Source organism: Hemitrygon akajei, chromosome 1, assembly GCF_048418815.1.
Source record: "Hemitrygon akajei chromosome 1, sHemAka1.3, whole genome shotgun sequence".
NCBI lineage: Eukaryota > Metazoa > Chordata > Chondrichthyes > Myliobatiformes > Dasyatidae > Hemitrygon > Hemitrygon akajei.
In genome coordinates, this window is record NC_133124.1 from 84,773,207 (window position 1) to 84,795,873 (window position 22,667).

Here is a 22,667-nt window from a genome sequence, read left to right on the forward strand (position 1 = left end):
CACCTATCACCTCCCAGTTTCTCACTTCATATTCCTCCCCCTTCACCTACCTTCCCCCTCGCTTGGCTTCACCTATCACCTTCTAGTTTGTACTCCTTCCCCTCCTCTCAGCTTCTTCCCTTTTCTTTCCAGTCCTGATGAAGGATCTCGGCCCGAAATGTCGACTCTATTTCTTTCCATAGATGCTGCCCGGCCTGTTGAGTTCATTCAGCATTTTGTGTGTGTTTCTGTACATTTGTGAATTACAAATTGTTCAGATTACAAGAGGTTCTTAGAAAGTGAATCCTGTCATAATCTGTACTGAAGAAGAAAAGTGATGTAGAAGTACATAAAATAAAGTAGTTTACAATATGTTTTATGGTAGAAAGTGGCTAATAAATGTACTGTTATGACTGGAAATATTGATTTCACCAATTTAGAAGTTTTGTGAAACAATTGGCCCTGAGTTCCCAGGCTTAAATTGTACAACCAAATAAATGTTACCAAATGATTCCACATCATTAAATACACATAGTATCTTACAAGCTACCATGTCATTTTACTGCCAAAAGTGACAATGGAATGTAAAGGAAAAAAAGATTTCCCTTGGGTGGCTGTTTAGACCCAAGTCTCCTTTCCTTCACCATGCCTTTGTCAGTCCAAGCATTCTGATCCGAAAGCTGTAGGAAATGTCAAAACACCAGATCCACATTAGATACCTAGCTATTGGAAAGTGTGTTTGGCCCTTGGTCAGTTTATTTTGTGATTCCAGCATTCATGCTGTTTCATATTAGAGTACTTTTAAAGAATTTTTCTTGTTCCTCTTATCGTATGGTATAAGGTTACAGTTACGGAGAATGTGCAGTGCAGGAAGACAATGAGGTGCAAGGCCATGATGAGGTAGATTGCAAGGTCCACCTTTTTGTACAAGGGGTCATTCAATAGTCCTAAAATAATGGAGTAGAAACTGGCTTTCACCCTGGTGGCATGTGCTTTCAAATTCTAGTATCTTCTGTCCAACGGGAGGGGAGGGAAAAGTTTGGGGGTCCAGGATGGGTGAGCTTTTGATTATATGGGTCATGAGAGGTGCAGACAGGTCCATGGAGGCTGTTTTCCATTATGTGCTGAGCTGCGTCCACAACTCTCTGCAGTTTCTTGTGATTCAGATCTTACAGAAGGAAGGAGAAAGATAGGGTCAAGTGCTACACCTGCCCTTGCACTTCCTCCCTCACCACCATTCAGGGCCCCAGAAAGTCCTTCCAGGTGAGGCGACACTTCACTTGTGAGTCGGCTGGTGTGGTATATTGCGTCTGGTGCTCCCGGTGTGGCCTTTTATATATTGGTGAGACCCGACGCAGACTGGGAGACCATTTCGCTGAACACCTACACTCTGTCCACCAGAGAAAGCAGGATCTCCCAGTGGCCACACATTGTAATTCCACGTTCCATTCCCATTCTGATATGTCTATCCATGGCCTCCTCTACTGTCAAGATGAATCCACACTCAGGTTGGAGGAACAACACCTTATATACCGGCTGGGTAGCCTCCAACCTGATGGCATGAACATTGACTTCTCTAACTTCCGTTAATGCCCCTCCTCCCCTTCTTGCCCCATCCCTGATATATTTAGCTTTTTCTCCCCTCCTTTTTTTTCTCTCTTTTTGCCCATCACTCTGCCTGTTCTCCATCTCCCTCTGGTGCTCCCCTCCCCCTTTATTTCTCCCTAGGCTTCCCGTCCCATGATCCTTTCCCTTCTCTAGCTCTGTATCCCTTTTGCCAATCACCTTTCCGGCTCTCAGCTTCACCCCACCCCCTCTGGTCTTCTCCTATCATTTTGCATTTTCCCCTCCCCCTCCTACTTTCAAATGTCTTACTATTTTTCCTGTCAGTTAGTCCTGATGAAGGGTCTCGGCCCGAAATGTTGACAGCGCTTCTCCCTATAGATGCTGCCTGGCCTGCTGCATTCCACCAGCATTTTGTGTGTGTTGCTAGGGTTTACTAACTCTCAGTTTTGTTGCTGGAAGGAAGGTGAGATATCTTGACTCCACCCCAATCATACTCAATGTGCTAGTGGCTCTGCCTACATCCTGCCTGCTCTCTGGCAAGTAAAATTAAGATGTTAATCTTAAAATTAGCTTTATTTGTCACACGTACATGAGAACATGAAGTGAAATTGCAGCAAGGATCCACACAGTGCTGGGGGCAGGCCTCAAGTGTGCTTCTGGCACGCCCACAACTTACTAACCCAAACCTGTACATCTTCGAATGTGGGAGAAAACCCGAGCACCCTGAGGAAGCCCACACAGTCACAGGGAGAACGTGCAGACTCCTCACAGTCAGCGATCGGAATTGAACTCAGGTCATTTGTACTGTAAAGTTTTGGAGACCGGAGTGGCCCTTTTCTAGAAACAATTGAGCTGATATACAAACGTTTGTAGATGAGGCTCAGTCTGGAGTGTTTTGTCCAGTTCTAGTCATCATCCTGCAGGTACGTTGAAAGAATGCAGAGAAAACTTACAAGGATGTTGCTGGGTCTTCAGGACAGGGAACGGTTTAACGGGCTAGGAACTTACTCCCTGGCACATAGGAGACTGAGGAAAAATCTACAAAATGAGGGGAGAAGTACAAAATTATGAGGAGTATAGATAGGGTAAATACATGCATCTTTTCCCTGAGTTTGGGTGAGGATAGAACTGGAGTTCATAGGTTTAGGTGAAATATTTAAGGGGATCCTTTCACTCAGAGGGTGATGTGAATGTGGAACAAGCGGAAGTGATAGACATGGGTTCTATATATTGCACTTTAGAGATGAGAGGGGTATGAAAGGCTATTGTCTGGGTGCAGGGAGATGGAACTAGGCACGGAATAGATCAGCATGGACTAGCTGGGCCAAAGGGCCTGTTTCTGTGCTATAACGCTTATGACTCTACGACTTAAATAGCCTTCTTGCACATTGGGATGAGTCCATTTGGGATTTTCTTTCCTCTTTGAACATAGAACATATAACAATTCATAGGAACTGACCCTTCAGCCCATTGTGTCTGTGATGACCATACCAATCTAACTAATTCTATTTGTCTTTACATTTTCCTTATCTCTTGTTCCCTGCCTGTTCATGTGTCTGCATAAACGTCAGCAAATATTGCTATCATATCTGCTCCTACCACCTCCCCTGGCATCACATTCCAGGCATTTGCTACTCTCTGTGTAAGAATAAACCTGCTTCTCCTTTGAATTTCTCCCCCTCTCACCTTAAACCTATGCCCTCTAATATTTAAGATTACCACCCTGGAAAAAAGACTGTATCTTCTCCATCTGTGCCTGTCACCAGTTCTCCACTCAGCCTCTGACACTTTAGAGAAAACAATCTGTTTGTCCGACCTCTCATTATGATAATACAGCCCAATCTAGGAACCATCTGTCCGAACCTCTTCTGCACTGCTCGAAGCTTCCACATCCTTTCTACAGGGTAGAGACTAGAACTACACACACTACTCCGAAAGTGACCTAACCAAAACTTCAACATGACTTCCCAATGTTTACACACAATGCATCAACTGATAGAGGCAAGTCTGCTGTACAGCTTCTGTGCTGCTCAATCTACTTGTGTTGCCACTTTATGGCAGCTATGGGACCCTGAGGCCCCACTGTACATCAAAGTTTCTCAGCTTCCTGCCATTTACTGAATATTTTCCTGGTTTAGTTCCTGACTTCAGTTTAAAGCTATGATGCAATGGACATCTTGGTAATGGCATCGATCAGGTATTATAGTATTGTCTGTCCATCCCAACATGTGATGTCCTTGGACTGGATTGTCCAGGGCCCAGCCCAGTGCCCATGTCTACCACTTCCCTGACTAGGCTTATCTCTTCCATTGGGTGTTTGAGTAGGTTGACCCTCCATAACTAACAGTCATCTCAGGAATCAAAGAGGATTTGCACAGGCACATTGGCCTCAGGCAGTGGACCTCTGGAATATTCTACAGCCTGTAACCCTTCATACACCATCCGAGCATAGGGTGAAGTTGAGGCCCAGATGTGAATTGCATCCTATTATCCCTTCAACATGTCAGTGCTCCCTTGCCAGGCTCAGTGGCAGTGTGGGAGGCTGGAGCACAGGAACGTGAAATCCGTGGTGCGCTGAACTTCAAATGGCTGATTCACCTCAAATCCACCATTAGTGTCAGTGAAGGACAGAAGTTAATGTCTAATTGTCATGTTTTTTATGGCTGGTAAAAATTCAACAATGATTAAAAAACGTATTTGTGTCTTGTATATCTGTCCTGAAGATTTACACCTGGTTTTACTTCTCTCGTGCTCTACAGATTGTGATAGAAAGTGCCCTCTGCTGCCAGCTGTGTTTATTACAGACAGATTACATGAAGCGCTAAATAAAATAAGTCAAATGCTGCAAGTAATTGAAAATAAATAAATTTAAATATAGTGTCAAAACCAGAGAGATATAGATTTACCAGAGAAAACTTGTTTACATTATAATGTCCATCCAAGTTAGTCCCATTACCTGGCATTTGGCCCATGACCTTCTGAACCTTTCCTATCCATGTACCTGTACAAGTTCCTTTTAAATTTTGTTAATATATCTGCCTCTCTTGCTTCCTGTGACAGCTTATTCCACATGCGTAATACCGTTCGTGCCTGAAAATTTGCCTCTCAACTTCCCTCTTTTCCCTCAACTTAGACATATATATATATATATAGCTCTTGATTCTTCAACCCTGGAAAAAAGTCTGTGCACTATCACCCTATCCTGCTGAAGGGTCTCAGCCTGAAATGTTGACTGTACTCTTTTCCATAGATGCTGTCTGGTCTGCTGAGTTCCTCCAGCATTTTGTGTGTGTTGCACACATTATAATTGCTCATTTTAAAATACTGATTGCTAATTTGGACTTCAGTGCCATTTGGATGATTTTTTTCACAGGATCCACTCTATGTTTGGGACTTGAATGGTTCTTGTGTTTAAATTTTTTTGTTCCAGTTATTAGTATTTGGCAATTGCTTTTTTTGGTTAAGAATAAACTTCGGTGAAGAGACACACTAACTTTTAGTTCTCATAAAGTGCTAAGTTCAGTAAATTTGGTGGTGATTATAAAGCAAACATGTTCATAATCAAAAATGTATTAAAATATATATATATCACTATCTATTCCATCCTCCCAGCACATAGCTGAATCCAATGGAATTAGTCAGGAGCCTAAATGCCACTTTTAAAGCCTATGTGAGGTGTTCTTTTAGTGAAGTAAATTAAGGTGTATTTCTACATGGATGGCATTTGTTGTTTCATAGATTTTATCAGTGAAAGCAAATAGCAAGTGACAGTCTAAGTAGTCTTTTGGGTTCTTCATTCAGTATCTTTAATGGAATTTCTAAACCAATAGCTAATCAATGGGATGAACGTAGTTTGAATAAGCATCAGACTGGAAACTCATCTCACCTGAAGTTGAAACGAGGTGCATTCAGATATCACCTTCCAGAGTACTTTACAGTATTTTGAAGTGTGGTCACTGATGTGGGAAACTCTGAGGCTAATTCAGGCACAACAAGCTCCCACCAGCAGCAAATCTTGGCAGTCATCTCCTGCCATGTTTGAACCATGGCTGTGATGAAGCCAGGATGCAAGTGCCCTGGTGAAGACCAAACTGGGCATTGGTAGAGCCATAGAGTCATACAGCATGGAAACAAACCCTTCAGCCCAACTGGCCCATGCTGACCAGGACGCCCATCCAAGTTAGTCCCATTACCTGGCATTTGGCCCATGACCTTCTGAACCTTTCCTATCCATGTACCTTTTAAATTTTGTTAATGTATCTGCCTCACGTGCTTCCTGTGACAGCTTATTCCACATACATAACACTATCTATGTCTGAAATTTGCCTCTCAACTTCCTGTTAAATCTTTCCCCTCTTAACTTAGACTTGTATATATGCTCTAGCTCTTGATGCTTCAACCCTGCAAGAAAAGACTGAGCACTATCACCCTATCCCTGCCCCTCATGACTTTATGCATCTCTGTAAGATATGCTCCAAGAAATAAAGTTTTAACTTATCTAACCTCTCCTTGTAACCCAGTGCTTCGAGTCCTAGCAACATCCCTGTAAATCTTGCCTGCAGTCTCTCCAGATTATGTTATGAAATTACTTTGAATTCCAGGATGGCAAGGGCTTTGTTTATGACTTGAAGGGAACCTCAGGGGGAACTTATTTACGCTGAGGGTGGTGTGTATGTTCAACAGGCTGCCAGAGCAAATAGCTGAGGCAGTTACAATAACACTATTTCAAAGGCAGTTGGACAGGTACATGGATAGAAAAAGGGCCAAACATAGGCAAATCAAGAGGACACAGGTTTAAGGTGCTGGGGAGTAGGTACAGAGGAGATGTCAGGGGTAAGTTTTTTATGCAGAGAGTGGTGAGTGCGTGGAATGGGCTGCTGGCAACGGTGCTGGAGACGGATATGATAGGGTCTTTTAAGGGACTTTTGGATAGGTACATGGAGCTTAGAGAAATAGAGGGCTAAGGGTAAGCTAGTAATTTCTAAGGTAAGGACATGTTCGGCATAACTTTGAGGGCGGAAGGGCCTGTATTGTGCTGTAGGTTTTCTATATTTCTAAGTGGGACTAGATTGGATGGGTAACTTTCCTGCACTGGCCGAGGGAACTGTTTCTTGCTGCATTAGTCTCTGACTCTATGATAGTCCCTGAACATGGTCTAATCTGCAAACTTACTACTCATGCCTGTGCATTCTCATCCAAATCATTGATAAAGATGACAAATATCAATGGGCCTAGCACTGACACCTGAGGCATACCACTAGTCACAGGCTTCCAGGCTGAAAAGCAATCTCCCTCTGTCACACTCTGCTCCCTATCTTCAAACCAACTGTGTGTCCAATTAGTCAGTTCTACCTGGGTCCCACATGATCCATCATGTGCAAATTTGTCAGCATCCGGCTATTTTCAGAGATCTGTGCACACATCCTGCTAGATCATTGTAATCCTGCACACTATTTAGAATTATGTCAGTAGGAGTATGTTATCCTTGCTTATTTGTTTTTCTGTCTAGGTATTAAAAAAGCAGAAAAAGACATTTCAAGCAGTCACTTTCCAAACCCATCAATAAGTAACAAACATCTTCTAAATCTTACAATGATCACTTCTCCTTTTCCCCTCTTCCCTCATCCCACCCTAGGTATCCTGAATCCAGGGAAAGGACTGGTGAAGGAACGCTGGCTCATCACCTGACAGGACCAGATCCATTGCTGAAGATTATCTGCCCCCAGCCACTCATTTCTTCCCCCTAATCCTCAGCTTCCCATAGGTGTGGTGGCCAGTCTCCCTGCCAAATTCAGTTTAAGTGCCTCAGTGCAGTCTTCCATCCAGAAAAAGGATTTTGGTAATCAAATATATGGTGAGCAACGTTGGGCCCTGTATTTAACTCTATCTGCATGTTTGCAGATGACACCATCATCGTGCGGTGAATCTCAGATCATAGTGAGTCAAAGTACAGGAAAGAGATATAGAGCCAAGTGGCATGATGCCATGACAACAACCTTTCCCTCCATGTCAGCAAACAGAGGAGATGGACATTGACTTCACAAAGGAAGACAGTGCACACAATCCTGTTTACATCAATGGTGCTGAAATCGAGACGGTTGAAAGCTACAGGTTCCTAGGAGTGAATGTCATCAATGAACTGTCCTAGTCCAACTACATAGACGCCATGAAATGCACCAGTGCCTCAGCAGGTTAAAGAAATTTGGACTGTCCTATTTCACACTCATCATTTTACCCTCGCACCTTAGAAAACATCAGAATTAGAACCAGGTTTGTTGTCATTTATGTATATGAAGTGAAATGTGTCATTTTGCAACAGCAGTACAGCGCTAATGAATAAAATAGCAATAAATTACAACGATCAATAATGCAAAATAAGGAATAACAAGGTGGTGGGTTCATGGACCCTTTGAATTCTGTTGGTGGAGGGGAAGAAGCTGCTTCTGAAGGAATGGCACCTTCTCTGTCCGTGGCCATGAGAAAGTGCAGAAAATTATAAACAAAGATCGGTACATCATGGAAACCAGCCTCCCCTTCATGGACTCTTTCTACACTTTTCACGACCTCTGGAAAGCAGCCAACACAATGAAAGACCCGACCCAACCCAACCCAGACATTCTCTTTTGGCAGAAGGCACAAAGGCCTGACCCACCAGACTCAAGAGCAGCTTCCACCCTGCTGTTACAAGATTATTGAATATTTTCCTAGTACAGTAAGATGGACTCTTGACCTCACAATCTATCTCGTTATGGCTGTATACCTTATTGTCTACCTTCACTGCATTTTCTCTGAACGTGTAGCACTTTATTCTGCATAATATTGCTTTTCCCTTGTACTACCTTGATGCACTAATGTGATTAAATGATCTGTGTGGATGGCATGTAAAATAGTTTTTCACTGTACTGTGTACCTTAGTACTTATAACAACAATAGACCAATTTACCAAACTCTAAGGAAAGATGTGTTGGCCCTAGAGCAGATTCAGAGGAAGCTAAATGTATACGTAGGGATTGATGTCACTGGGCCTGTACTTGATGGAGTTTGGAAGGATGAGGGGGAGATTCTCATTGTAGATTGCCAGATACTGAAAGGACTGGATAGAGTGAATGTGGAAAGGATATTTCCATTGGTAGGAGAGTCTGAAATCTGAGACAACAACCTCAGAGTGAAGGAACTACCCTTCAAATCTGAGATGAGGAATTTCTTCCGCCAGATATTAGTGAATCTGTGGACTTTGTTGGGCCACGGTGGCCAAGTCAGTGCTGGTATTTAAGAATACCTTGATTGTTAAAGGGGTTAAGGGCTATGGGGAGAAGGCAGGAGAAAGAGGTTGAAAAATAATTAGCTTTGATTGAATGATGAAGCAGAGCTAATGGTCTGAATGGACAAATCTGCTCCTGTATCTTAAGGTCTTGTAGCCAAAAGGAGCACTGTGAAATCTATATATCTGCTGACAGCAATCCGCGAACTGTAACCCAGCAGAGAGCATACTTGTTCCCGACTCAGCTGGTCCTACCCTCAGTATGGAGTCAAAACTCCAGGGTGGGACCGAGGGATGGACATATAGTCATAGATATGATCTGCCTTCTCGTATGGAAGGAAACAATTCCCCAGGACTACTCTGACAGAAAACAGGCTGAGTTGGGGTTAAACCCCCAGGGTGATATTTATCTTTCAGTCACTGAATACAGATTGTCTGGTCATCAGCGTACAGCTGTCTGTGGGAGCTTACTGAGCACAGATGGCGGCCACGTTGCCCAGGATACAATGTGGTCCACACTTCAGAGGTACCTCACTGGTCGTTTTGTTAATGTGTTGCAAAGAAGGCACATCAGTGGCTATATTTGTTATGTCATTAGATATCTACCATGGAGAGCATTCTGATTGTTTACATCACCATCCGGTATGGAGGCATCAACGCATAAGGATCGGAGGAAGCTGCAGAACTTGTAAACTCGGCCATCTCCATCATGGGCACTAGCCTCCACAGCATCAGGTGCATCTTCAAAACGCGATGCCTTAAGAAGGTTGCATCCATCATGACATGCCATCTCCATGCGGGACGTGCCATTTTCTCATTAATACCTTCAGGGAGGAGGTGCAGCAGCTTGAAACCAAACGTCCCGCATTTCACAAGCAGCTTCTTCCCCTCCACCATCAGATTTCTGCACGAACACCACCTCATTATTTTGCTCTCTTTTTGCACTACTCATAATACATAATTATAAACACTATAAATTACAATAAATTTAAAAAAATATATAGTTAGTGCAAAGAAAGGAAAAAATAGTGAGGTAATGTTCATGGGTTCATTATCCATTCAGAAATCTGTTGGTGGAAGAGAAGAAGCTGTTCTTAAAATGTTGAGTGTGTGTCTTCAGGCTCTTGTACCTCCTCCTTGATGGTAACGATGAGAAGAGGGCGTGTCCTGGGTTGGAGAGGTCATTAATGATGGATGCCAACTTTTTGAGCCATTGCCTTTTGAAAAAGTCCTTGATTCTGAGGAGGCAAACACCCATGAGTGAGCTGGCTGAGTTTCCAACTTTCTGCAGCTTTTCCGATCCTGTGCAGTGCCCCCCCATTGAGACAACTACGTAACCAGTTAGAATGCTCTCCATGCTACATCTGTAGAAATTTGTGAGAGTGTCTGGTGACAAACCATGTCTCCTCAAACCCTACTGCTGCCAGAAAACACCAAATTTCATGCCAGTGATAATGAACCTGATTCTGATTCTAATTCATCAAAAAAGAGGGGCGGGGAATGACCATCAGTCTGTGAAGCTTACTTCACCCCTGACTACACTAACTTGGACCCCAACCATTAAAGAAGTTAGTGTCACAGACTGGTGTCATTTGCACCAAGGATTGACTTCCATTAACTGGCTTTGAGGGAACAAAAATCCAAACTTTCCTCCCCACTCTACAGAAAACATACTACTGAACTTGACCAATCTGTCACATCTCCCAATGAAAAGTCCCATATAAGTAACTCTTGGAGATTTTCTATTTTAACTCAATCTTGCAGTGTGATTAAGTTTTCCTTTCAATGTGACAGTTTGATGGTTGGGCCTGTGTGCAGTTGTCACCTCCAGCCACTTGGTGACACTGTAGAGCACATTCTCCAGCAATTTGAGACACACCCACTTCATTTCAGCTCCGGAGGGGAATTTAAACTTCAAAAACGTATCTTATACGTGTATGTGGTGCGAATATATATATTTTAAATTTTTACATTTCACCTCATTTATATTTATCTACCTGTAATCTCACAAATTTATAATATACTCAAATACTAATCTTAATTGGAAATAGAAAAAGCCTGTCAGAAGGAAAATGTCAAGATAATTATGGGGGATTTTAATATGAAAGTGGATTGGGAAAGTCAGGAAGGTACTGAATCTCAGGAGAGGGAGTTTGTAGAATGCCTACAGGATGGCTTTTTGGAGCAGCTTGTCCATAAGCCCACCCGGGGATCAGCTGTTTTGGATTGGGTGCTGTGTAATGAACTGAGGCGATTCGGTAATGGAACCCCTTGGAAGTAGTGATCATAATATGATTGAGTTCAGTTTCAAATTTGAAAAGGAGATGCTGGTATCAGGTGTATCGATAGTTCAGTGGGACAAAGGAAATTACAGTGGTATGAGAGAGGAACTGGCCCAAGTTGATTGGAAAAGTAAGCTAGATGGAGGGACGGTAGAGCAGAATTGGATGAAATTCCTACAAGAAATAAGGAAAGTTCAGGAAAAATATATTCCAAGAAAAAAGAAAATCATGAATGGAAAAATGGCACAAATGTGGCTAACAAGAGAGGTTAAGGCTAAAATAAAAGCAAAAGAGATGGTCTACAGTACAAGGAAGCAAAAATTAGTGGGAAAACTGAGGACTGGATGACTTTTAAAAACCTGCAGAAGGAAACTAAGGAAGTCATTAGGAAAGAAAAGATGAATTATGCAGAGTTTGCATCTACGTTAGGCCACAAACTTATCGATCACCCCAGCTGTGGACACTTTCTGGAGGTCCAAGATCTGTATGCTCCACGACTGCTGGACTAAGTGTGTAAATGTAGGAGGGGACTATGTTGAAAAATAAATGTGCTAGGTTTTCTAAAATTTTCTCCTTCTACCTTTGGCCATGAACTTATCAATCACCCCTCGTATAATTAGGTGCATTAGATCCTAAGTATTATAACTTAAACTCTCAATAATTTTGCCCATTAACATTTTCAACTAATAACGCACTTCATGCACAGTTTCATTGAGATTTAATAAACAATTGTTTATTATTGTCGAAGCATAGTAACTTAAGGCACAGAATGAGGTTACTTAGCCTATTGTGTCCATGTCAGCTCTGTAGTAACAGCTGTGAACATTTTAATGTGTGGAATCTGTGGGCAATTGTATCATCTATGCCCACAGGGTTTCCAATGATTTTTTTCTGTGAACCCATGTTTCTCTCCTCCTGTAAGATAACCTGTTACAGCTAATCCTTCTCTCACTTCACAAGCGCATGCATTTAGAGAATGGTTTGTGTACAGTGTTCACAGTTTCCAAGCCACGTTCTTAAACGGGAATAATTGTATGGCTTTGGAGGATCTACAGTCAATACAGTGTTCTTTGGGAAGGTGTTATTTTGGATAATGTTAATGAATCATGGAATCAAAGAAGGTTACAGCAGAGATGGAGACCATTTGGCCCAAGAGGTCCATGTCAACTCTCTATCAGAATAACTCACTAGTTCCACACACCAGTCCCATCTTCGTAGCTTTGCAAGTCATGAGAACATAGAGCATCGAGAAGTAAAGCACATAAAGAAGTCAAATCAAGAAGTAAAAGCCCTTCAGCCCATGATTCTGTGCCAACCTACTCCATGATCAATCGAACCCTTTCCTCCTATGTGCCCATAACCCTCCATTTTACTTACATCCATGTGCCTTGCTAAGAATTTCTTCAATGCATCAGTCTCTACCTGGCAGTGCATTCCAGGCATCCATTACACTGTGTAAAAAGCCTTGCTCTGACCTCGCCCCAAAACGTTCCTCTAAATGAGTTCTGCACAACATTGTGGGGCAAAGGGCCTAATTCCCCTGCTGTTCAGTTCCATGTTCCTCACTGTATATTTATCTGAAGGCCACAAACAAACCTGCCTCTGCAACATCTGCAGCCAGGACATCGCAGATTCCAGTCACGTGGTGCATAGAACAGCTTTTCCCTCACACTTCCATTAATTCTCTTCCCCTTTGTTATATACCACCGATCTCTCATCCTCAGCCTCCCCACTATATGCTACGCCCCTTAGCATTTTATTTATTTCACTCTGACCTTCCCTCAACCTTCTCCAAAGACAACATTTCCAGCCCCTCTCATCTCTCCTTGCATCTGTAATCCCACATCCCAGGAATCATACACGTAAATCTTTTCTATATCCCCTGTCGTGACTTTACACCCTTCCTATAGTTAGGTGACCTAAGCTGATTACATTGTGTCGGTTGAGGCTGACCTGTACTTGTGAAGGTTTACCTAAGTTACCCATTTTTATAATTTATACCTCTATTGATAAATCTCAGAAATAGAAACATAGAAACATAGAAAATAGGTGCAGGAGTAGGCCATTCGGCCTTTGAGCCTGTTCCGCCATTCTGATCATCCAACTCAGAACTCTGTACCTGCTTGCTCTCCATACCCCCTGATCCCTTTAGCCACAAGGGCCATATCTAACTTCCTCTTAAATATAGCAAATGAACTGGCCTCAACTGTTTCCTGTGGCAGAGAATTCCACAGATTCACCACTCTCTGTGTGAAGAAGTTTTTCCTCATCTCGGTCCTAAAAGGCTTCCCCTTTATCCATAAACTGTGACCCATCATTCTGGACTTCCCCAACATCGGAAACAATCTTCCTGCATCTAGCCTGTCCAATCCCTTTAGAATTTTATACGTTTCAATAAGATCCCCCCTCATTCTTCTAAATTCCAGTGAGTATAAGCCTAGTCGATCTAGTCTTTCTTCATATGAAAGTCCTGCCATCCCAGGAATCAATCTGGTGAACCTTCTTTGTACTCCCTCTATGGCAAGAATGTCTTTCCTCAGATTAGGGGACCAAAACTGCACACAATACTCTAGGTGCGGTCTCACCAAGGTCTTGTACAATTGCAGTAGAACCTCCCTGCTCCTGTACTCAAATCCTCTTGCTATGAATGCCAACATACCATTTGCCTTTTTCACCGCCTGCTGTACCTGCATGCCCACCTTCAATGACTGGTGTACAATGATACCCAGGTCTCGTTGCACCTCCCCTTTTCCTAATCGGCCACCATTCAGATAATAATCTGTTTTCCTGTTCTTGCAACCAAAGTGGATAACCTCATATTTATCCACATTAAATTGCATCTGCCATGAATTTGCCCACTCACCTAACCTATCCAAGTCACCCTGCATCCTCTTAGCATCCTCCTCACAGCTAACACCGCTGCCCAGCTTCGTGTCATCCGCAAACTTGGAGATGCTGCATTTAATTCCCTCGTCTAAATCATTAATATATATTGTAAACAACTGGGGTCCCAGCACTGAGCCTTGCGGTACCCAACTAGTCACTGCCTGTCATTCTGAAAAGGTCCCGTTTACTCCCACTCTTTGCTTCCTTTCTGCCAACAAATTCTCTATCCACATCAATACCATACCCCCAATACCGTGTGCTTTAAGTTTGCACACTAATCTCCTGTGTGGGACCTTGTCATAAGCCTTTTGAAAATCTAAATATACCACATCCACTGGCTCTCCCCTATCCACTCTACTAGTTACATCTTCAAAAAATTCTATAATATTCATCAGACATGATTTTCCTTTCACAAATCCATGCTGACTTTGTCCGATGATTTCACCTCTTTCCAAATGTGCTGTTATCACATCTTTGATAACCGACTCTAGCATTTTCCCCACCACCGATGTCAGACTAACCGGTCTATAATTCCCTGGTTTCTCTCTCCCTCCTTTTTTAAAAAGTGGGGTTACATTAGCCACCCTCCAATCCTCAGGAACTAATCCAGAATATAAGGAGTTTTGAAAAATCATCACTAATGCATCCACTATTTCTTGGGCTACTTCCTTAAGCACTCTGGGATGCAGACCATCTGGCCCTGGGGATTTATCTGCCTTTAATCCCTTCAACTTACCTAACACCACTTCCCTACTAACATGTATTTCCCTCAGTTCCTCCATCTCACTAGACCCTCAGTCCCTTACTATTTCCAGAAGATTATTTATGTCCTCCTCAGTGAAGACAGAACCAAAGTAGTTATTCAATTGGTCTGCAATGTCCTTGTTCCCTATGATCAATTCACCTGTTTCTGATTGTAAGGGACCTACATTTGTCTTGACCAATCTTTTTCTTGTGCCCACCTTATTAACCACATGCCCGGCCACTTTCAATGACATGTGCACACATACCCCATGGCCTTTCTGTTCCTGCACTCCCTATCAGAACAGTGTTCTTCATTCTACAGACACAAGAAGCTGCAGATGCTGGAATGTGGAGCAACAAACAAGATGCTGGAGGAACTCAGCAGGTCTGGCTGCAACGAGGGAGGGAACCGGACAGTCGATGTCCCCTGATCAGGTAATGGAGGTACATGCAGCATCGTTAGCCGTGCCATTTATGGGTCTATAAGCCAATGGACAGGACCTCCTGTAGAGGTTGTGCCCATGATGGAGCCAGTTTAGTCCATTACGTTTTGCAGCCACATTGGTACTTTTCAGAGTGACGTGCCAAATCTCCTCAAAGTTCTTTGTCCTTGCATCTGGTGCAGCCATGGTGGAGAGTCTGAATGGTCTTGTTCCTTGTGTTCCAATGTTAGTCAAGATGGCGGAGATGTGACCTTTCTGCCATCTGTAAAACAGGATTGATGAACTGGAGAAGGATCTTCATCCCTTTCCTGAACTTGTGAAAAGGTAATGTCTTTCTCTAGAGTAATTTAAAAAACCATCCTCTATGGACTAAATTAACTCTATGGACTGCCTATATTTCATGCTACCTCAGTAAAGCAGCCAGAATAATCAAAGACCTCACACATCCTGAACATTTTCTTTTCTTCCCTCTTCCATCGGGCAGAAGATACCAAAGCCTGAAAACACTAACAGCAGGCTTAGGGACAGCTTTGTTCCCATTGAGATCAGAGTCTTGACTGAACCTCTTGTACGATAAGATGGGCTCCTGGCCCTACAATCATTGTGATCTTGCACTTTGTCATTTACCTGCACTACATTTACACTTTATTCTGCATTGTTATTGTTTGACTTTATTCTAGCTCAATGCACTGTGTAGTAGCTTGATCTATGTAAACAGTATGCAAGACAAGCTTTTTACTGAATCTTGGTACATGTGAGAAGAATAAACAATACCAATATGAATACCATTTCCTGCCATCTGCCACAGCCAGGTCCAAACATGACTCAGAGTCAGCAGTTGGCAATTTGATTCAGAACTTTTGTTTGTTGGAGTAATGAGAGAAAATGAGATCATAGAAGGGAACAGCGCCTCTTCCTCTTCACCATCTATCTTGACCCTGAAATTGTTTCTCAACTGTCAGAGGGATTTCTGACATCCTAAACTGCATTTTCCTTAGCTAAACCTTTGGGACGTCTCCTGTGGTGCATCTTCATGTAATTTTTTTGAATAGGTCATGGGTTTCAGAGGTCAAAGTGATGTAATCCTGTCTTATAGCTAGAAGGCAGGTTGCTATGCGCTGAAGTCTGACAATTTTCTCTGGAGCAGTGGAGTCTGAGGGGAGACCTGTTAGAAGAGTTTTAGATTTAAGTATGAATAGGAGAGACGATGGTGGAAATAGAGAGCTAGTAATAGAAAAATAGGGAGGATGAATGACATCAAGAAGGTGGGGTAGAATCAGAGAGAAGGGGAGAGGGAGAGGAAGAGAGATAGATATAAACATGGAGAGGAGAGGTATAGAAAAAATAGAAAGGGGAAGAGATAATTGGTTAGAGAATGAGAAAGGGAGATGGAGAGGGAAGAGAAAATGAGAGATAGAGAGAAAGAGAGGGAGAGAGAGAAAGCAATATATGCTGTGCACATACCTCAGTTCTAAGGGTTGGTTTTGCAAGTGATGAAATGACCCAAAGCAAACAGGAGTCTTCTGGAGTGTGGTATGAAGCAGGAAGGATTCAGTCAGTGGGTTAGAATGCTTTGTGGCTATTTTTCAGAGTTGTTGTGCGAAACCACAGTGAGGTCAATAGATGGCGCTGTGGGCAAGGAACAGAAATAACCTTGGCAGCCGTGCTGGGAGTGAAATAATGTTGTCTGGAATTTAGATTTCACCCATAAATGGCACACTTACTGGATGCTGAGTGTAGGCTAATACCCAGTTGGATGACTCCAAACTGATAATGAAAATGATTGAAAAGTAGAAAGGAACAGACCTAACAGGGCAAAGGGAGGAAGCCAGTGAGAAAAGGAGGGTGTAGCGGTGGGGGAGAGAGAGTGAGAGAGGGAGAAGGAGAGAGAAAGAAAGGTAAAAAAAAGAGAGAGAGAGTGAGAAAGTGGGGTGTGGTGAGGAGAGAGCGAGACAGAGAGAGAGATGCCTGATGTGCACATTTTTTAGTTCTCAGGGAAGCTTTTGCTAATGTGTTGTATGTAATGAAATGATGAAACTATGTGATATTGAGGGTGATTTCCCTCATTTTGGTGCATTAAGATGTGGATTATGTGATTTCTGAGGCAGCTGCCTACACTCCCATTGACCCTACTCCTCCCTTTCCCAACAAGATGGTGCCAATACACTCACTGCATGCTATGAGATCAGATCAGGTCAAGGGTGGACATTGTCTGGAACAACAGAAACGCCTCAGTTCATACTTGGTTAATAACAGTGCAGATTTTTCTTCTCGACTTGCTGTGAATGAAAGCTTGAGTCTATTTTGCATGTTTTTGACCAATTTGAGTCATTAATGAGGAAATAAACAAAATTACTGCTGCAGAACTCATCATTTGTGTTAACGATGCCAGAAAAATGAGACGTGAAATGAAATGTCCGGAATAAGGGTCCGGTCTGACACATCAACGATTTGTTCATTTCCATAAATGCTGCCTGACCTGCAGAGTACCTTCAGAATTTTGCATGTGTTGCTTTGGATTTTTGGCATCTGCAGAGTTTCTTGTGTTTATTGTGTGGAAATAAGTGCCTGTTTCAATTTATCTGAGGGTAACTTCAAAACCAAGTTTATTGTTATATGTTCAGGTGCATAGGCTCAGTGGCCACTGAGTATATTTCTGTATGCTCATGGTTTTCTGCTGCTGCAGCTTGCCCACTTCAAGGTTTTGTGCATTCCGAGATACTCTTCTGCACACCACTGTTCTATTACGTGGTTATTGTCAGCTTGAACCAGTCTGGCTGCCCTCCTCTGACCTCTCTCATTAACAAGGCGTTTTTGCCCACAGAACTGCTGCTGACTGGATGTTTTCTGTGTTTTACACTGCCCTCTGTAAACTCCAGAGTCTGTTGTCCGTGTAAATCCCAGATCAGAAGTTTCTGAGATACTCAAACCAACTCGTCTGGCACCAACAATCAGTCTACTGTCAAAATCACTTACATCGTATTTCTTCTAAATTCTGATGCTTGGCCTGAACAACAACTGAACCTTCTGACCCTATCTGCATGCTTTTAAGCATTGAGCTGCTGCCACAGGATTGGCTGATCAGATATTTGCATTAACGAGCAGGAGTATGGATGTACATGTGCAGTTAAGGGCGAAAAGTGAAATGTTTAAGAGAAACGTGAACAGGAACTTCTTCACTCAGGGTGGTTGAATTGTAGATGAGCTGTTAGTGGTTTTGATTTCACTATTTAAGAGAAGTTTGGATAAGTACATGGATAAGAGGGTTATGGCTATTGTCCAGGTGCAGGTCAATAGGTCTAGCCAAATTAATGGTTGGCATGGACTAGATGGGCTGAAGGGCTTGTTTCTGTGCTGTAGAGTTCTACGACTTGATGACATTTTGAGAGAAGAAGCTTGCTAGTGTGATGGTGTTGTGATTTACCTAATGCACTGATTACTGGAAAGTAGCCGCCCATTTATTATGTCCACTCACCCAAAAAGGCTGTTTTTTATATACCAGTTACTTATCCATTACTTTCTGGTAATTCTTGTCATCTTACATTACTTTCTGAAGTTAACACACACAATGGTATCAGTTGTTTTATTAACAGCATTGGTAAATGGCCTAGCGATAGCAAGCAGTTATAATAATCAATAAGATGCTATCAATAGTCTTGTCAGTTGGAAATGTACTTTGATAACATGAAGCCATTGTGCATACTTCCCACTCCTGCTCTTGGTGGCTTATGTCCACATCTCCTGCTGAGTACCAGAATTCCCTGATTTACGAATATACCTTGCCTGGTCGAAGAGTCTTTCAACTATTACGAAGAGATTGCTGTTTTCTGCCCACAACAATAATTTGTAGAATAACATCAATAAAACATCTTGTTCAACCTTTTGATTTACAAAACTTGCACAGCAAAATATTATCCAGGAACACATCCCTTTCATAAACACAAAAGATTCTGCAGATGCTGGAAATCCACAGTAACTTGATGTGTTAAAGGAAAGGGGAATATACCAGAACATGAAGGTGGGGAGAGGGAAAGGAGAACAAGCTAAAAGATGATAGGTGAAGCTAGATGGGTGGGAAAGGTAAAGGGCTGGAGAAGAAGGCATCTGATAGAGGAGGAGATTCGACCATGGGAGAAAGGGAAGAAGGTCCCATTGATGCCATTGTGGATTTCTGGTACCCATTCCCATTCCAACATGTCTGTCCATGACCTCCTCCTTTGCAATGGTGAGGCCATTTCAATGTAGAGGAGCAGCACCTCATATTCCGTCTAGGTAGCCTCCAATCTGATGGCACGAACATCGATTTCTCCGTCCAGTAATTTCTATATTTTCTCCCCCACTGCTTCCCTATTCTTCTATTTCCCACTCTCGCCTCTTAACTCTTCTCCTCTCCTGACTATCCGCTCCCCTCTGGTGCCCCTCCTTCTTTCCTTTTTCCATGGTCTACTCCTCTCTCCTATCAGATTCCTCCTTCTCCAGTCTTTTACCTTTCCCACCCACCTGGCCTCACCTATCACCTTCCAGCTAGTCCTCCTTCCCCTCTTCCCACCCTTTTATTCATGCATCTTCCCCCTTCCTTTCCAGTCCTGAAGACAGGTCTCAGCCTGGAAAGTTGACTGTTTTATCATTTGCATAGTTGCTGCCTGACCTGCTGAGCTCCTCCATCATTTTGTGTGTTTTACATCCTTTTCGTAGTTTGGTGAATGCCAGTAATGTTCAACTTTAATCAGTAAATTAGTAATCAGTCAATCAGTAAATCCCCTAACCAAACATACAGTATGTTTCATGGGATGACGTTTCTCCTACTTGGTGTCAATCAACAGGAGTCTTCAGGTGGTGAATTGAATCAGAGGTCAACAAAACTGGCCCTGGAACCAAACATATGTTCAAGCTGCTTGTCAAATGTTTGTTGTGGTGTAGAGTGGTCCTTGCCTCACTTTGGATTTCAGTCGTACTTTCTGATAATTATAAGCAAATCACCAAAATACCAGGTAGTATCCTGAATCAGAGGTCTCAACTACTGTCCTTAAATTAATGGCTCTGTTCCTCAATGGTAAAGTAAATAGTTGCCTGGGGCAAAATGTACCTGTCCTACTTTTCCCTCAATTACAATATAAAAGCAACTAGTTCAAAAAGTTCTTGCCATCTTTTTTCAAATTTGCAAGGAGCCAGATATTCTGTCAATTCTTGATTAAGATTATAACTAGGGTGCAAATTTTATGGTTCAGTTAATTAAAACCAAATACAAAATCAACACCAAAGAACAACATAGAATTCTGCACGTACAAACAAGCTGGATGAACTCAGCAGGTCGGGCAGCATCTGTTGAAACAAGCAGTCAACGGATGCTGCCTGACCTGCTGAGTTCATCCAGCTTGTTTGTACGTGTTGATTTGACCACAGCATCTACAGTGTACTTTGTGTTTAACATAGAATTCTGTTTTGTTTTATTTCAACAACAAACTCTATGTTGGGAATAAATATCAATTGGCCCAGAAGTCATTTTGTTTGGAGAGTGCTGACGTGGCTTGCAAAAAATTGACCACTACCACATTATTTGAGTCAAAGAGAGACACGGCATGGAAACCGGCCCTTCAGCCCAGCCAGTCCGTGATGAACCATCAACCACTCACTTACACTAATCCTATATTAATCCTGATTTTATCTTCCCAACACGCTCATCAACTCCACTGAACTCCTACTACTACCCAACGCATTTGGGGAAATTTATAAGCCATTGACCTTCTAACCTGGAGGTCTTTGGGATAAGCGGAGGAAATCAGATCACCCAGAGGAGACCCATGCAGTCACGTGGAGAATGTGCAAATTGCATTGACGGCACCAGAGGTCGGGATTGAACCCAGATCACTGGAGGTGTGAGGCAGTGGGGAATGCAAGCCCGCAGCATGACTGGATAAGAAAGGTGCCAAGAATGTATGCGTAGGTGGGAATGTGCTGCCAAACAAAAGGTGCTCATGATTACATGAAAGCAAATGAACATTTTATTGAAGAAATAATTAAGGTAAAGTTTGAATCACTCTTTAATTTTGTATTGATTTTGATGCGGTTTGTAGGGACTGAACATTGATGCATCTCTTGACTATTTTTATTGACTTAAAGTACATAGTGTTGCAATAAAAAGATGAAGAACGTGCTCCAAATTGAACCAAAAATAAAAAGTGAAATATTGGAGCCTCCTAGCTCCAGCAACCTGGGTTTGATCCAGAGTTGGAGTTTGCACTTTTGCTTTCTGACCGTGTGGCTTCCCTGGATGTCCAGCTTCCCTCCACATCCCAAAGGTCTGCCGACGAGTAGGTTAATTGGCCACGGTGAAGTACCCCACAGAGGGGACATGATGGGCATGTAAGAGGGAAATAATCTGAGTCTGCTTGCCCTCATTTCCTTACCAGGGACCTGCAGTAACAGGAAACCATAATGATGATGGAATGCTCTAACCTTGCCATTATGTATCGTACACAGCATTAATGATTGGGAAGGCAGAAAGCAAAGATAATTAACTGTGGAGTACATATAAAACTGAAAGGGCAGAGAATTGCAATTAAAACAGGAGAAACAGATCAATTTGTACGTTCAGTCTATTTTCCAGAGAGGTAATAGTGAGATGCATATACATAAATAATAAATAGAAATACCTTCATCTGTTCAATCTCTCTACTTGATCAATACTCTAAAGAACATTAGGTAGTCAAACAACTATATTAACTTTACTCTGTTCCAGACGAGGTTTCATATTTTTACTGAGTAGTAGAATTTGGGTGGCACAGTGGCACATCTGGTGTAAACCATCTCCAGTAACCGGGAATTATTCCTGTCCCCAGCTGCTGTATGTTAGGGAGTATTCTGGAGTTAGGTAAATATGACTGGATATTAAATCAAACACAAACCAGCCTTCAGTTCTTAATGTGGATTGTACATTAAGAACTGATGCCCCTCAGCCCAAGGGATTGTGGAATGGTTTGGATATGCACCAGTCAAATATTAAGACAATGAGGTTGTGTCAGTTTGCCTGCAGCAAACCAGGCAACATGGGCTAGTTTATTTGCCCAATGTTCAGATTGGCAGACCAGATTGATGATGTCATTTTGCATAACAAACATGGTCACCGTTATAGGTATTCAATAATTTATTGTGTACTTAGAATTACTCAGAGATAGCCCAGACAAAACTAATTTTGGGTGCCTGGGATTTCTGACTTCAGAAGCTTTTAGACATTCTGCATCAATTAGATTGTCCCAGCAGGGGTGTTTGAACATTCAGAGATGTCTCCCATTGTAGATTTGAAATTCAAAGGAAGCATTGCCAACCCAAAATATTGAAGTAAATGATGTCATGGTAACTATAGAAATTGCATTGTATCACCTAATGTTACCCTTGATCTTAAGGGTATAAAAATGCGATGTACTTTTGGATTTGTTGAACTCCACCACAAGAGTCTCCATAAGAATGTCTGCTCGTTCTGATGAATAAGGACTTCTATGTCAGCAA